We start from the raw sequence: 16,275 nt of genomic DNA, 5'->3' as shown, positions 1-16,275 counted from the left end.
TTTCGCAATATCCTGATGTCCTCCTGGTGGTTCCTCTATTGTATGTTCATGATTCTCTCTCTCTCTCTCACACACACACACACACACACACACACACACACACACACACACAATGTGCCCAGAGAACATTAAGACATTGTGAAACACTTCATAACAGGCACACACTCAACATGCTGCTTTTTAACGAAGCAGGCCAGGGAAGTACTATCTGAACTAGCCCTTTGGGGTTGTCGAAAGAGCCCTTTTCCTCCTCTTTCTTGTTTTCAACAGAGATTATCTCCAGAATGGTCTGTTTGACTTTCCACATGATAAGAAAGAACTATCAGTTTATTTATTTATTTATCAAATTTGTACACCGCCCCAAACTTTCATCTCTGGGCGGTTAACAATAGCATAAAACCAGTTAAAAACATATACAAAAAACTTAAAACAATTTTAACAATTTAAAAATAAACCAGAGATTAAAACCAAAAAAATTTAGAAAGCTGAGAAAGCTTGGGTGAAAAGATGGGTTTTCAGGTGTTTTTTGAAAATTGCCAGAGATGGGGAGGATCATATCTCAGCAGGGAGCACATTCCACAATCTCGGGGAAGCAACCGAGAAGGCCCGTCTCTGTGTAGCCACCAAACGAGTTGGCGGTAACTGGAGACGGACCTCCTCAGATAACCTCAATAGGCGGTAGGGTTCGTAGTGAAGAAGACGCTCTTAAATACCCACGGCCTAAGCCATTTAGGGCTTTATAAGTTATAACTAGCACTTTGTATTTTGTCCGGGAACCTATTGGCAACCAGTGTAGCTCCATCAGTAAAGGAGTAACATGGTCTCTCCGAGATGACCCAGAGACCAACCTGGTTACCAATGGATGTGCCACTGTTTTGAGGTCATTGATCTCGAGAAAAGGGCGCAGCTGGTGTATCAGCCAGAGCTGATAGAAAGCACCCCTGGCCACTGCCTCAACCTGAGAAACCAGGGAGAGTTTAGAGTTGGGAGGGGGCACTAACCACAGCCACTGATTCAGTCTGACTACCATACTGGAAGTTAGGAGCTTTAGGTCTGCAAGGATGAGCACAGCCAGATTGTTAGATCATAGGCCTATAGCTCTGATTAACATAGAGATGTTCTCAAATATCCTCAGGTTCAAATCAGTATCTGCAGTGTCAGTTCAGACCTCTTATGATTTATTTTTTTTAAGCTTTTCTCTGTTTATCCAATCACAAAAAGAAAGTGACGGCAGGGCTTCCCATTAGGGGACCTGGGCATTTGAACAAGAAGTGATGAGGCTAAAGCTGGACCTTGCACCAAGGCCTGCAATTAGCAATTAGCATGATGCCACCACACTGGACAGGCCAAGTTGCAAACACTTGCAACATGGTCTTCTGCCCTTGCCTGGTCAACAGAACTGAACCTCAAAACTGAGCTCCACACTCCAGATACATCCCTCCTCACGCTCCTAAATTATGGAGCACTCATCTGAGGTTTAATTCCTGGTATAGTCATTCATGGCCCCATCTTAATACTCCTACAAGCCAAACCTTCAGGCATCCTATCACATCTACTTTTAAGGAGTACTATTTGCAAGCAGGCAGCTAGGTGTATTCTGTTTTCTCCATTTCACCTTCCCACTTTGAAAGTGAACCTGGATCATGCCAAAGAGTTCTCTAGAAAGATGGAACTAATTACTTTCACTTCAGAAGATTGTCCTTCAACAGCTTGAGCAAATGTAGTGCCCCTCTCTGCATTAGAAGGAGCCACAGAAGTAGGTAGGTGGCTGTAGAAGACCCACACTCACACATGCAGCTGCCATTTCCCACAAACTTGGACTATGCAGTCCCTATTCCAGCCCCACATAGCTCAAAGCCCTTCTGCCACACACTGGAAAGGAAACAGAGAATAGACCCTAAAAGGTAAGTGGATAGCCAGTGGACACTCTTGCTCCTCCAGGGCAAATTTAGTTCTCCACATATTGGCCTGCAGGCTTAGGCCACCCAATTCCACCCAAAAGGGCAGGTAGCAAGATGACGATGAGGCTGAAATTTGCTGAAGCATCCTCTACCATCAAACAAATCAAAGTTGGTTTCAGCCCACTATCTATTCACTGTGGATGGAGAAAGAACAGTCTCTGTACCTACAATGGCAATGTTATTTTGAATTATCTAGTCTACAGATCTCTGACCCAGCTCACTTTTGAGGCTCTGCATGCACTAGTTTGTTTATGCTTGCTAGTTTAGCCTGGAAACTGAATGCTTTGTCCAACTATTTCTGTTTGTTGTTTATAATATGTGTATGACTAAATTGGCCACAAACCAGTATTTCCACAGAGTGCATATGAGGCTATTCACACAATGGGATGAAATTGGGCTAGCCTCCGCTAGCCCGATTTCATCCCATCGTGTGAACCACTGGGCTCGGCTGCAAGCCCAGTGGTTCCTGAGCGGGTAACCCGCTAAAGTAACCCTCCCCTTAAACTGAGAGTAGCTGCGGCTACTCATGAGAAGATCACCGGCCAGGAGGCTTAAAAGCAGCATCCCAGCTCGAGGGTCTCTCTAGTATGCCCTGAGCGCTTGCGCATGGCATACTGAAGCTTCCGTGGGCCGCGCAGCCCCCAAACTACCCAGCCCCGGCCAGCTCCGTAACAGAGCCGGCAGTTGTGTGGGCAGCCGTTGCGGCCGCCCAGAGCAGATTGGCTAGTCATCTACGGGGAGAGCGGGCTAAGCCCGTTCTCCCCGCTCAACCTCCCCAGGCGGGTCCCTTTGATCGTTAGACCTGCCTCTATATTTATTTATTTACTACATTTTTATCATCCAAAGTCTCTGGGCTGCGCACAACAGACAAAACCCCACAATCATTTAAAAGAATCAATATAAAAACAAATTTAAACACAGTTTAAAATCATTTTAAAAATTAAGAACATTTAAAAGCAGTTTAAAAACCCTGGGAGGCCAGACAAACAAATAGGTTTTAAGGGCTCTCCTGAAGGACAACAATGAATTCAAACTATGGATTTCTGCTGGGACTGCGTTCCACAGCCCAGGAGCAGCAACAGTGAAGGCCCGGTTCCAAGTCGCCACCAGACATACTAGTGGTAACCGGAGACAGACCTCAGATGACCTTAATGTGCAGTGGGCATCATACAGAAGGCGGCGCTCTCTAAGATAATCTGGACCTAAGCTATTCAGGGCTTTAAAGGCAACAACCAGCACTTTGTATTTTGTCCAGAAACATATCGGGCAAAATACATAGAGATGTGTACATTACTGCAGTGCATCATACTAAGCTGTGGAAACATGCACATTCGATGGCAATCTTGTCTTCACTTTAGAACAGGGGTTCCCAACCTGTGGTACACCAGACATTACTTAACTACAACTCTCATCATCCCCAGCCACAATAAATTGTAGCTGGGGGTGATGGGAGTTACAGTTCAGCAACATCTGGAGTACCACAGGTTGGGAATCCCCGCCTTAGACAAATGACCTTTAAGGTCCCCTTCGCCAAACTGCAACCACCATATTAAAGACCCTGTCAGCAACAGCACCTTATGGTTGTCTGGTATCTGCTGACCCAAAAAGCTTATGGAATTCATTACTACAATATTCAGTGATGGCCAGTAGTTTAGTTTTTTGTTTTTTTTTAAGTTCCAACAAATCTGTGAAAGATTTGGACACTAGTTAGACAAGCCAAGCAGAACCTCCCTGTTTAGGCAATGTGCGTCTGCTTGCTGGATGAGGTGGGCAAATACTAGACAAGAGACTTATTTAATGCCCAGGTTGGCCTATGCGGGGGACAGAATGCTGGACTATTTGGACCCTTGGTTCAATCTAGGTAGATAGTTCTGAGGGTCTTAATACACAACTGGAGCTGTATGTCCAACGTTTACAAGTAGTTTGCGCAATAGCAGCTGAAAAACTGGTCTTTGCCTTCATGTGTGTCATTCAGTACACTGGCACCCAAATCAACTTTTTGTTTTTATCAGATCTTAGGGAGCCAGGAGAAAACCTAAACCACTGTTTGATAACAGGAAGGGACTGGATGTAGGAGAACCAACTGGAAAATGATCTAGACAAAAGAGTCAGTGGATCAGTTAATCCAAGGTTATTTGTTTTCAAAAAAATATATATCCTACTTCCTTCGCAAAACGGGATTTAGCAGCAGCTAACAGCAATGGCATTAAAGCAACAAATTAAAATAGCAAAAAAAGTAGCAATTATAAAACTGAACACAAAGATCAATCCTGAAAGGAAAGGGAAGCAGGTTATGACAAGTTATAATCACGCAGCCCAAGATCCATTTAAAGATACATGTGTAAAGAGAATTGCCTTCAGCCTGTGCCTAAATAGAGACAGGGAAGGTGCCAAGTGCATCTCAGAAGGGAGGGAGATCCCTTTTGAAGCCTACTCTGGGAAGATCAGCAGCAGCTTCAGGAGGTGAGCAAGCTTTTCTAAAAAGAACAACATCTAGCCTTTCCCCCTTTCAAACTAACTAACAGGAGGAGGGGAGATTTTGAGGGGCTGGTTTCTCTTTAAGAGATAACTCCTAGTCTGCCTGTGTGTTATTTGCCAGGGCTAGCAAACTCCAGTGTTTGTCCCTGCCTGGAAGGGGTGGAATCAGTTAGGGCTGTGGTGGCCCCACATACCTTTGAGCCACATCCTGTGTCTCAGTTTGAAGCCTACTCTCTACATAAGAGGTGAGGGCCCGAGAGTATAGCCAACAGGTATAGCAAACAGGACATTGGAGTTTTGCGGGAAGTGTGCGGGGGAGCCTGGAACAAGCCCCTGTGATCACAAGGAGCCCGGTGGAGAAGAGAAGGTAAATACAAATCCCTTCCTCATAGAATTACTGATCTCTCCCTCATATTCTTGAGAAAGGCTGTTTGGACAGTTAATAGCTGACCATTACAGCTGAGACCTATCCTTCTGATAAACTATCTCTAAATACTGTAAACAGCCAACAAAAACAGTATGAAGATAGAAAGTCAGCAGGGGAGGGGGCTCTTCCCAGTGTATTGCACAGAGTGCCACATGTATGACTATGTGCCCCATGGGCAGAAGTCATAGGAACATAGGAAACTGCCATATACTGAGTCAGACCATTGGTCTATCTAGCTCAGTATTGTCTTCACAGACCGGCAGCGGCTTCTCCAAGGTTGCAGGCAGGAATCTCTCGCAGCCCTATCTTGGAGAAGCCAGGGAGGGAACTTGAAACCTTCTGCTCTTCCTAGAGCGGTTTAATCCCGAGGGGAATATCTTGCAGTGCTCACACATCAAGTCTCCCATTCATATGCAACCAGGGCAGACCCTGCTTAGCTATGGGGACAAGTCATGCTTGCTACCACAAGACCAGCTCTCCTCTCATGTCATGGGTGTGTGCTTGGTGCAAGGAGCTCCTGGCCCTCAGGGAATAAGTTCGTTCTCTCGAGACCAAGGTGGCGGATCTGAAGAAGCTCAGAGAGAAAGAGAGGCATGTAGACGAGATCTTCAGGGATGTGGTAGAGGCATCCCACTCCAGGGCTGATAGCTCCTCTGCTGTCGGGGAGAATTAAGGTCTCGGGAAAGGAGGACAACGGTCTGAGGAAGAGGGAAACGCTGCTTTAGAAGGGACCCCTTCCGTGGAAGATGAGCCCATATCCTCTCACACATGGGATACTCCTCCGGGGGGTGGGGGCCTCCTTGTAGTGGGTGATTTGATCATTAGAGGTATAGAGAGATAGGTTTGTGACCCGCGTGTTGACCGCACAGTGACTTGCATGCCTGGTGCGAAGGCTGTGAACATCATGCAGCGTATAGATAGGCTGTTAAGCAGGGCTGGGGAAGAGAAAGCTGTCATGGAGCACGTTGGCACCAACAATGTGGGTAAATGTAGTTGGGAGGTCCTGGAAGCCAAATGTAGGCTGATAGGTAGCTTATTGAAGTCCAGGACCCCCAAGGTAGCATTATCAGAAATGCTACCTGTTCTATTCACAGGTACAGTGACACAGGCAGAGCTGAGGGGTTTCAATGCGTGGATGAGATGCTGGCACTGGGAGGAGGGGTTTAGATTTGTTAGGCACTGGGATACATTTTGGGGCAAGCAAGGCCTGTACAAAAGGGACGGGCTGCACTTGAACCAAGAAGGAACCAGACTGCTGGCGCTTAAAATCAAAAAGGTTGCAGAGCAGCTTTTAACATGACGCCTGGGTAACAGCCGACGGGAGCTGGGCAGTATCCCGTTTGGCAAAAGCCATCCTTTAAAGTGTGAGGGTGCAAAGGATTCAGATAAAACAGAAGGGGACAGAGCAGAACCACATAAAGAGAAGACAGAAGGCTGTGCCAGCTGGTCAAATAGTCAAAAGAAAGATAGCAGACACCAGGGAAGAGATTCAGCATATAGGTGCTTATATGCCAATACCAGAAGCCTCCGAGCCAAGAAGGGTGAGCTCGAATGCTTTGTTGCTAACACAGAAATAGGTATAGTGGGCATAACAGAAACATGGTGGAACAGTGAGAACCAGTGGGGCACAGTTATCCCTGGATATAAATTCTATAGAAAGGACAGGAAGGGGCACCTTGGAGGTGGAGTAGCACTGTATGTTAAAGAAGGGATACAATCTAACAAGTTAGAAAACCTAGGTGGACTGGAGTCCTCCACAGAAACCCTGTGGGTGACAATACAAGGCCTGAAAGGAAACGTGCTACTGGGGATGTGCTATCGCCCTCCAGATCAAAATGCTGACAATGACGGGGACTTGCAGCAAGAAATCAGGGAGGCGTCAAGGAGAGGCAGGGCTATAATAATGGGTGACTTCAATTACCCACACATAGACGGGGTAAATTCACAATCAGGTAATGACAGAGGACAAATTTCTAGATATGCTGAATGACTGTGCCCTAGAACAGTTGGGTCTTGGAACCAACCAGAGAGAAGGTGACCTTGGACTTAATCCTGAGTGGTACTCAGGACCTGGTGTGGGATGTCAGTGTCATCAACCCTTTAGGGAACAGTGACCATAGTGCCATCAAATTCAGCATACATGTGGGTAGAGAATCACGAAGAAAGTCTAACACAGACACTTTGGATTTCAGAAGAGGAAACTTCTCCAAAATGAGGAGTATGGTGAAAAGAAAGCTGAAAGGGAAAAATCAGGAGAATCACTTTGCTCCAGAACGCATGGAATTTATCAAAACCACAATACTAGAAGCCCAGTTAGATTGTATACTCAAAAGGAGGAAAGGTACCACTAAGTCCAGGAGGATGCCAGCATGGCTAACAGGTACAGTCAAGGAAGCCATAAAATGGAAGAAGACTTCCTTCCAAAATTGGAAGGCCTGTCCCAATGAAGAGAACAGAAAGGAACACAAACTCTGACAAAAATGGAGGCTAAAGAATTGAGTCAGATAGAAGTGACAAGAGATGATGTTCTAAACTGTCTGGAAAATCTGAAACTAGCAAATCATCAGGGCCGGATGGCATCCATCAAAGAGTCCTCAAAGAACTCAAATGTGAAATGGCCGATCTCCTTGCTAAAATATATAACTTATCCCTGTAATCAGCCTCTGTACCGTAGGATTGGAAGTAGCAAATCTAACACCGATTTGCAAAAAGAGATCCAGGGGCGATCCGGGAAATTACAGGCCGGTTAGCTTAACATCCATTCCAAGCAAATTGATGGAAAGCATCCTCAAGGATAAAATTGTAAAGCACATAGAAGAACAGGCCCTGCTGGGAGAGAACCAGCATGGCTTCTGGAAAGGTAAATCTTGCCTCACAGAAACCTTTTGGAGTTCTTTGAGAGTGTCAACAAGTGTGTGGATCAAGGTGATCCAGTTGACATAGTATACCTGGACTTCCAAAAAGCTTTCAACAAGGTTCCTCATCAAAGACTCTTGAGAAAACTTAGTAGTTATGGGATAAGGGGACATGTGTGGATTGCTAACTGGTTGAAGGGCAGGAAACAGAAGGTAGGGATAAATGGAGTTTTCACAATGGAGGGAAGAAAGAAGTTAGGTCCCCCAGGGATCTGTACTGGGACCAGTGCTTTTTAATTTATTCATAAATGATCTAGAAGTAGGGCCAAGCAGCGAGGTGGCCTTTGCAGATGATACCAAACTCTTTCGGGTAGTGAAATCCAAAACAGATTGTGAGGAGATACAAAAGGATCTTTCCAAACTGAGTGAGTGGTCGACAAAATGGAAAATGCAGTTCAGTTTTGACAAGTGTAAAGTGATGCACATTGGGACGTAAAAACCCCAACTTCAAGTATACGCTGATGGGATCTGAGCTGTTGGGTGACTGACCAGGAGAGGGACCTTGGGGTCAGGGTGGACAGCTCGTTGAAAGTGTCGACTCAATGTGCGGCTGCTGTGGAAAAGGCCAATTCCATGCTAGGTTCATTAGGAAGGGGATTGAAAATAAAGCTGCTAATAGTATAATGCCCTTATACAAAACTAGGGTGCGGCCACACCTGGAGTACTATGTACAATTCTGGTCACCACATCTAAAAAAGGACATTGTCGAACTGGAAAAGGTGCAGAAGATGGTAACCAAGATGATCAGGGGCCTAGTGCACCTTTCTTATAAGGCTACAACACCTAGGGCTTTTTAGTTTAGGAAAAAATACGACTGCGGGAAGACATGATAGTGGTCTATAAAATCATGCATGGTGAGAAGAAAGTGGATAGAGAGAAATTCTTCTCCCTCTCTCATAACAATAGCACCAGGGGTCATCACATGAAATTGATTGCCAGGAAATTTAGGACCATCAAACAGAGCTACTTTTTCACACAATGCATAATCAACTTGTGGAATTTTCTGCCACAAGATGTGGTGACAGCCAACAACCTGGATGGCTTTAAATGGGGTTTGAATAACTTCGTGGAGGAGAGGTCTATCAACGGCTACTAGTTGGAGGGCTATAGGCCACCTCAAGCCTTAAAGGCAGGATGCCTCTGAGTACCAGTTCCGGGAGTAACAGCAGGAGAGAGGGCATGCCCTCAACTCCTGCCTGTAGGCTTCCAGCGGCATCTGGTGGGTCACTGTGTGAAACAGGATGCTGGACTAGATGGGCCTTGAGTCTGATCCAGCAGGGCTGTTATGTTCTTATCCAGAGTGGGGCAACTACAGAGAGGGCATGATCTCATGTCATTACCAACCCAGTGAAGGAGGGACACAAAGAACAGCCTCCCTAAAAGATCTTATAGGCTGCACAAATAGATGTGAGATGAGGCAGTCCTTCAGATATCTTCCTAGGCCACTTAGGGTTTTGAAAGATATATAAATAACCAGCACCTTGAATGTACCCAGAAGCCTACTAGAAACCAGTGCAACTCATAGAACAAATGAGCAATGTGATTTGAGTGCTTAGCAACTTCAAAACTCTTACTACTTCTAAAACTCTGCCTCCCCCTGAAACCTCAGAGAGGAGAGAGAGCTTGTTCATCACCTCCTCCTCCCATTATGGCTGTTTTCACTGGTTGTCCCCCTGTCCTGGAAGATCCAACCCATCAACTGCTCAAAGCTTCTCCTCAACCTGTCCTGTCTGGGTTCCTAAATGTACACCCTAACCCTCAGTCCAGTGTGAACTCCTGTTCTTCCTACTCTCTCGAGAGTTCATTCCACAAGAAGTCTGCTGCTGATCTGACTGCTGCTTTGACAATGTGTGCTGCCGAACCCAGAAAAAATGTCACTGCGCTGATGCAACTTCTGGTTTTGGTGGACCCTTCCCCAGACAGGGGGAAATGCCAACTCTTCTGATGTTGACAGGTTTTCTATGCCAGTTGTGTTTTCCATAGGATCTTCAGTTTGAGAGGAGACAAGGGTGTGGATCACCATGGAGGCATTCACCTGAGCCAAAACTGAGACAGTTGCCACAACAGCCAAAGCTGGGTGAATGCCTCCTAGCCACAGCAGCTAGCTAGCAGCAAAGCGAAGTCCAGGAGCACTTCTAGATTGTGAACTGGTCTTCCAACAGGAGTACAACCCCATCCAGAAAAACAGGTTGCTTACCTGTAACTGATGATCTGGTAGAGATCCGTCGATATCCATAAGAATGGGTTCTGCGCCTGCGCAGGAGTCACGCGGTAGCCATGCCTGAGCTTGTTGAAGCGCCGAAGCCACGCCCCTACGCTGAGCGTTCTATATAAGGCGTGCCTTTGGCGCGAAGTCCCTCAGTTCTTGGACAACCGCCGTGGAGGACAACCATCCAGACGACGAAGGTGAGTTCATCCAAGGTAAGTGCTCAAAAAAGGACGATGCAAAGGGCTGCACACCTAAATGCACATAAAGGTAGTCCTACTGCAGAGGGGAGGTCGGGAGGGTCTTATGGATATCGACGGATCTCTACCAGATCATCAGTTACAGGTAAGCAACCTGTTTATCTGGGTCGAGATCTGTCGATACCCATAAGAATGGGTGTCTAGCAAGCTCCAAAAAGGAGGAGGGGAGCAGTAGAAATCAAGGCAGCACCCTTTTTAAGACGCTCCTCCCGAAGGAAGCCTCCGCAGCAGAACGTACATCTATGGCATAGTGTTTAACAAATGGGGACTCAGAGGACCATGTAGCTGCTTTGCAGATGTCCGTGAAAGAAACCCCTGCTAGGTGTGCAGCCGAGGAAGCGTGGGACCTAATGGAATGGGCCCTTATAGCTTCAGGAGGTGTTTTGTTTTGCAGTTTGTACGTGAACAATATGACCTGCACTAACCACCTTGACAATCGCTGTCTGGAGATTGGGGACCCTTTGGAAGAGCCCTGGTATGACACGAAGAGACGGTTGGAATCTCTAAAGTCTTGTGTTCGGGACATATAGAATAGCAGAGCCCGTCGCACATCCATAGTGTGTAATGATCTCTCTAAGGCAGTAGAAGGAAGCCTGAAAAACGTAGGCAGAATGATATCTTGGTTGAGGTGGAAGGAAGACACCACTTTAGGCAAAAAGGAAGGATCCAGGCGTATCCGGACTTTGTCAGGATAAAAGATAGTGTAAGGTGAGTCTACCCTGAGTGCTGTGAGCTCACCGACACGTCTAGCCGTAGTAATTGCTATCAAAAAAGCAGTCTTCCAGGAGACCAGTTTCAATGAACATGTGGCCATGGGCTCGAAAGGTGGTTGAGTGAGGGATGAGAGCACCAGAGATAAGCTCCAGGGTTCCACCGGAGGCCTAACTGGTGGGTACACATTCGAGAGTCCTTTTAGAAAAGCCTTACTCAAAGGATGGGAGAATAAAGTCTTTCCATCACTGCCCGGGTGTTGTGCAGAGAGGGCAGCCAGATGGACTCTAAGGGAGATATTTGCGAGACCTTGTGTTTTCAGTGTTGTTAGGTAACGCAAGACTTCCTGGACTGAAGCCTGCCTGGGCAGAAAACCCCTTGACCTTGCATATATCTTAAAACGGCGCCACTTGCTCTGATAATTCTTACGTGTGGATGCCTTCCGTTGGTTAAGCAGAACACGCTTTAGGAGATTATCCGCCAGGCAGTCAGATGTAGAGTGAGTACGTCTGGGTGTAGGATCTGGCCTCCGTCCTGCGTCAGGAGATCTTGGCGTTGAGGCAGGTGGTGGTAACAGTTCTTGGACAGTCTGCGTAGCTGTGGAAACCAAGCTTGTCTTGGCCACCATGGTGTTACCAAGATCCCGCTGGTCGGTTGTGACAGAAGGCGTGCCACCACTCTGGGTACGAGGGGGAGCGGGGGAAACATGTACGGGGTTTCTCTGGACCAGTCCAGTTGAAAAGCATCCCCCAGCGAATGAGCATCATGGCCCGCTCTCGAACAGTAACGGGAACATTTTGCATTCGTGGAGCAAGCAAAGAGATCTATGGAGGGTGACATCCACCGGTTGAAAAGCGGGGACAGGACCTCTGAATGCAGTTCCCATTCGTGTTGGCGATCTTTCAAGAAGACTCGACTGAGGTCATCTGCCAACACGTTTTCCAGGCCCTTGATGTGTACCGCTACAGGGGCAACATGGTGTTGAATGCACCAGTGCCATAGTTGGACGCTGAGGGCACACAGGCTCCGAAACACAGGCCCGCCCTGACGGTTGATGTACGCTTGTGCGGTCATGTTGTCGAGTTGGACTTGAACAATCTGGTCTTGTAAGATTGGAAGAAAAGCCCTCAGAGCCAGAAAAACTGCCAGTAGCTCTAAGAAATTTATGTGCAGTAGGGCTCGTTGAGGGGACCATCTGCCCAGGATCTTGTGGCCATTGCAATGGGCACCCCAACCTTGTAGAGACGCATCTGTGGTCAACCAGACAGTGGGTGAGGGATTTTGAAAGGGTACCCCACTGAACAGATTGTCTTGTCGAGTCCACCATATCAGTGAACGAAGCACTTGTGGAGGCACCATCAAGCGTCTTTCCTGGCTGTCCCTGTATGGGTGAAAGACAGAGAGGAACCACAGTTGAAGCTTCCACATTTTTAGGCGTGCAAAGTGTATGACCGCATTGCATGATGCCATCAGTCCTAACAGGCGTTGGATGGCACGGGCTGGTTGGGTGGGTTGCTGCTGGAAAAGCTGCACCAGGTCCCGAATACACCTGAATCTGTCTTCTGGCAAGAACGCTTTCTGTACTCTGGTATCCAGAATTGCCCCTATATAGGAGATCACTGGGACTGGTTGTAGATGTGACTTTTTCCAATTGATTTGAACACCTAGATTGTGGAGAAGATCTATCACATAACGGACATGCAAAAGCAACTCTTCTTTGGTCTTTGCTGCCATAAGCCAGTTGTCCAGGTATGGATAGATAGAGATCCCTTTGGTATACATGTGCGCAATCACCACAGCCATGCATTTTGTAAACTCTCGGTACGGTAGACAGTCCGAAGGGCAATACATTGTATTGGTACACTTCCTGCCCGACGGTGAAACGTAGATACTTTTGATGACATGGTCGAATACTTATATGAAAATAAGCGTCCTTGAGGTCCAGCGTTGCAAGCCACTGTTCTCCTTGGAGGAGAGGTAGGATGTGCTGCAACGCCATCATGCGGAATTTGCAGACGCAAATGAATTTGTTCAGGCGACGGAGATCCATGATGGGCCGGATACCCCCATCCCGTTTGGGAATTTGGAAGTAACGGGAGTAGAAACTGTCTTGCCTGTTTGCCCACGACACCGGGGCTATAGCCCCCTTGTGAAGAAGATCCCTCACCTCTTCCTGCAGGAGGTCCGACGAAGGAGTGAACCTTATCCCCGTAAACCGAGGAACGGTCTTGAATTCGAGTGCATAGCCGAAGCTCACAATTTTCAGGACCCATCTGTCTGATGTTATATGGTGCCATGCGGGGGCATGGCTGGCCAGCCTGATGGATGGCTGGGACAGAATGGCCGATGGTGAGGAACCTACCTCCGCTGGCTGGGAAGGGGAGAGAAGAGGAGGTGTCAGTGGGCGATCCCAGCAGCGCTCGGTTTTTTCTCGTTTGTTTCGAGAAGGAAAGGCAGATCTTGCAAGAGGAGACATTGTGCTCCTCACCGAGGCATAATAAGCAAAGGTCGTGAAGGTCCTTGGAGGGGAGTTTCGCCCTGCAGCCTTCACACCATTTAAAAGATTTTTTCTCCTCCGCCATCTTTAGTCCGTAGTCAAGTCCGTGCTTAGGTCGAAGTCCGGGAATCGTTGTAAGCCAGTCCGCGTCAAGAGCCAGGAAATATCGAGTAGCCGGTCCGAGTCAAATCCAAACAAAGTCGCTTTCCAATCCGCAGTCAAATCCAAGAAATCAGTTAATTAAGGATGAACTTTTTGATGAGAAGAGAGGAACTTTCCGACAACTGAGACGGCAGACCGAGGTCCAAACGCAAAGGCGGTCGGAAAAGAACTGAGGGACTTCGCGCCAAAGGCACACCTTATATAGAACGCTCAGCGTAGGGGTGTGGCTTCAGCACTTCGACAAGCTCAGGCATGGCTACCGCGTGACTCCTGCGCAGGCGCAGAACCCATTCTTATGGGTATCGACGGATCTCAACCCAGATCAGGCTGATCTGCCATTGCTAGGGCTGTTCTCCTCCTGAACAGGAGATTCAAGGTCTTGTCTGGATTTAATTTCAGTTTATTTACTCTAATCCAGCCCAACTCCAGGCACCGATTTGGAACATTCACAGCCCCTCCAGCTGGGAATGGTAGCGAGATATACAATTGGATGTCAACCACACACAGCCCACACCAAACCCCATGAATATCCCTCCTAATGGTTTCATGTAGATGTTAAACATCATAGGGGAATAAATAAATCCCTGAGGAACATCGTAAGCCAAAGGTCATGGAGTTGAGCATGAAACCCCCAACACCACCTTCTGAAACCTAACAGTCAGGAAGGAGTGAGGCCACTATAAAATTGTACCCCCAACCCCATCCCAGCCAGGCTATCCAGAAGGATGCCATAACAGATGGCACTGAAAGCCACTGAGAGGCCCAACAGAACCAACAGGGACACACTCCCTCTGTTCAGTTCAGCACTGATCATCAAGTAGAGCAGGGCTGCACAACTCTGGCCCTTCAGCTGTTGTTGAATTACAACTGCCATCATCCCCAGCCACAGTGACCAGTAGTCAGGGATGATAGGAGATACAGTTCAACAACACCTGGAGGGTCAGAGTTGTGCAGCCCTGAATCAGAGCAAACAAGGCTGCTTCAGTTTCAAAGCAAGACTGGAAGTAGGACTAAAATGGGCCCAGGTGAAGCGTACAGCCTGTGTTGAATGAGGTTGCACTCCCCTTGTTGCAGGCTTACTCCTTGATCCATTACTGGTAGATGCTCAGGTGGCAGCAGCGATTAGGAGTGCACCGAGAGCACTCCTTCCTGAAGAAGAACATATCTGTTTCATACAGTGGCCCACCAGATGCCTCTGAGAAGCCCATAGGCAAGAGGTGGTATGCCCTCTCTCCTGCTGTTGCTCCCCTGCAATTGGCAATTAGAAGCATTTTGCCCCCAAGGCTGTAAGTGGCCTAAAGACCTGTCCTCCATGAATTTAAACTCCTCTTAAAGCCTTCCAGGCTGCTGGCAGTCACCATATCCTGTGGTGAATTCCACAAGTTGATTATGCATTGTGTGAAAAAGTACTTCCGTTCGGTGGTCCTAAATTTCTTCGCAGCCAGTTTAATCAGATGACCCTTGGTTCTAGTGGTTCTAGAGGGGGAGAAAAACATATCTCTCTCCACACTTTGCATTATTTTATAGACCTCTATCATCTCCCCTCAGTTGTCTTTTTTCTAAACTAAAAAGCTGCAAGTGTTGTAGCCTTACCTTGTAAGGAAGGTGCTCTAGTCCTCTGATCATCTTGGTTGCCATCTTCTGCACCTTCTCCAGTTCTATAATGTCCTTTCTGGGGTATGGTAACCAGAACAGTATGCAGTACTTAAATGTGGCCGCACCATAGTTTTGCATAAGGGTATTATAATATTAGCAGTTTTATTTTCAATCCCCTTCCAAATGATTCTAAACATGGAATTGGCCTTTTTCACAGCTGCCGCCCATTGAGTCAACACATTCAACACCCATTGAGTCGACATTTTCAACACTGTCCAGCACAATCCCAAGTCCTCTCTCTTGGTCAGTCACTGACAGCTCAGATCCCATCAGCGTATATGTGAAATTGGTTTTTGCCGCAGTATGCATCACTTTACACGTGATAACCACATTTGCCATTTTGTCACCCTTTCCCCCAATTTGGAGAGATCGTTTTGGAGCTCCTCACAATCTCTTTTGGATTTCACTACCCTAAATAGTTTGGTGTCATCTGCAAATTTGGCCACCTCAATGCTTGCCCCTACTTCTAGATCATTTATGAATAAATTTAAAAGGCCCAGTCCCGGTACAGATTCCTGGGAGATCCCACTTCCTACTTCCCTCCTTTGTGAAAACTGTCCTTTTATCCCTACCCTGTTCCCTGTCCTTCAACCTGTTACCAATCCACACTTGAACCTGTCCCCTTATCCCAAGACTGCTAAGTTTTCTCAAGAGTATTTGATGAGGAACTTTGTCAAAAGCTTTTTGAAAGTCCAGGTATACTATGTCAAGTAGATCACCTTTATCCGCACACCTTTTGACACTCAAAAGAACTCCAAAAGATTGGTGAGGCAAGATTTACCTTTGCAGAAACCATGCGGGTAAGGGCCACCTTCTTCCATATGTGCCCTCACATGCACTCTATTCAAAACCCTAGGTCTTGCTTTAGATCCACTCAGAAGCTAAATGTGAGCAGGTTGGGCAGAAGGATCAGGGCTTTACAGTTGTGCTGCCAGAGTGCTGAAACCCTCACCAAGGAGGTCCATATGGCCTTGCCATTATATGCCTTCTGGCACTAGCTAA

The 16,275-nt window shown here is 47.1% G+C and overlaps 1 protein-coding gene across 11 annotated transcripts in view; it reads right to left on the bottom strand.

The window, feature by feature from the left end:
• Positions 1 to 16,275, bottom strand: part of RANBP17 (RAN binding protein 17) — a 352,447-nt gene that overhangs the window by 290,029 nt on the left and 46,143 nt on the right. The gene's annotated exons all lie outside the window — the stretch shown is intronic.

Source organism: Hemicordylus capensis, chromosome 1 (genome assembly GCF_027244095.1).
Source record: "Hemicordylus capensis ecotype Gifberg chromosome 1, rHemCap1.1.pri, whole genome shotgun sequence".
NCBI lineage: Eukaryota > Metazoa > Chordata > Lepidosauria > Squamata > Cordylidae > Hemicordylus > Hemicordylus capensis.
This window is presented reverse-complemented; position numbering and strand designations above follow the sequence as displayed.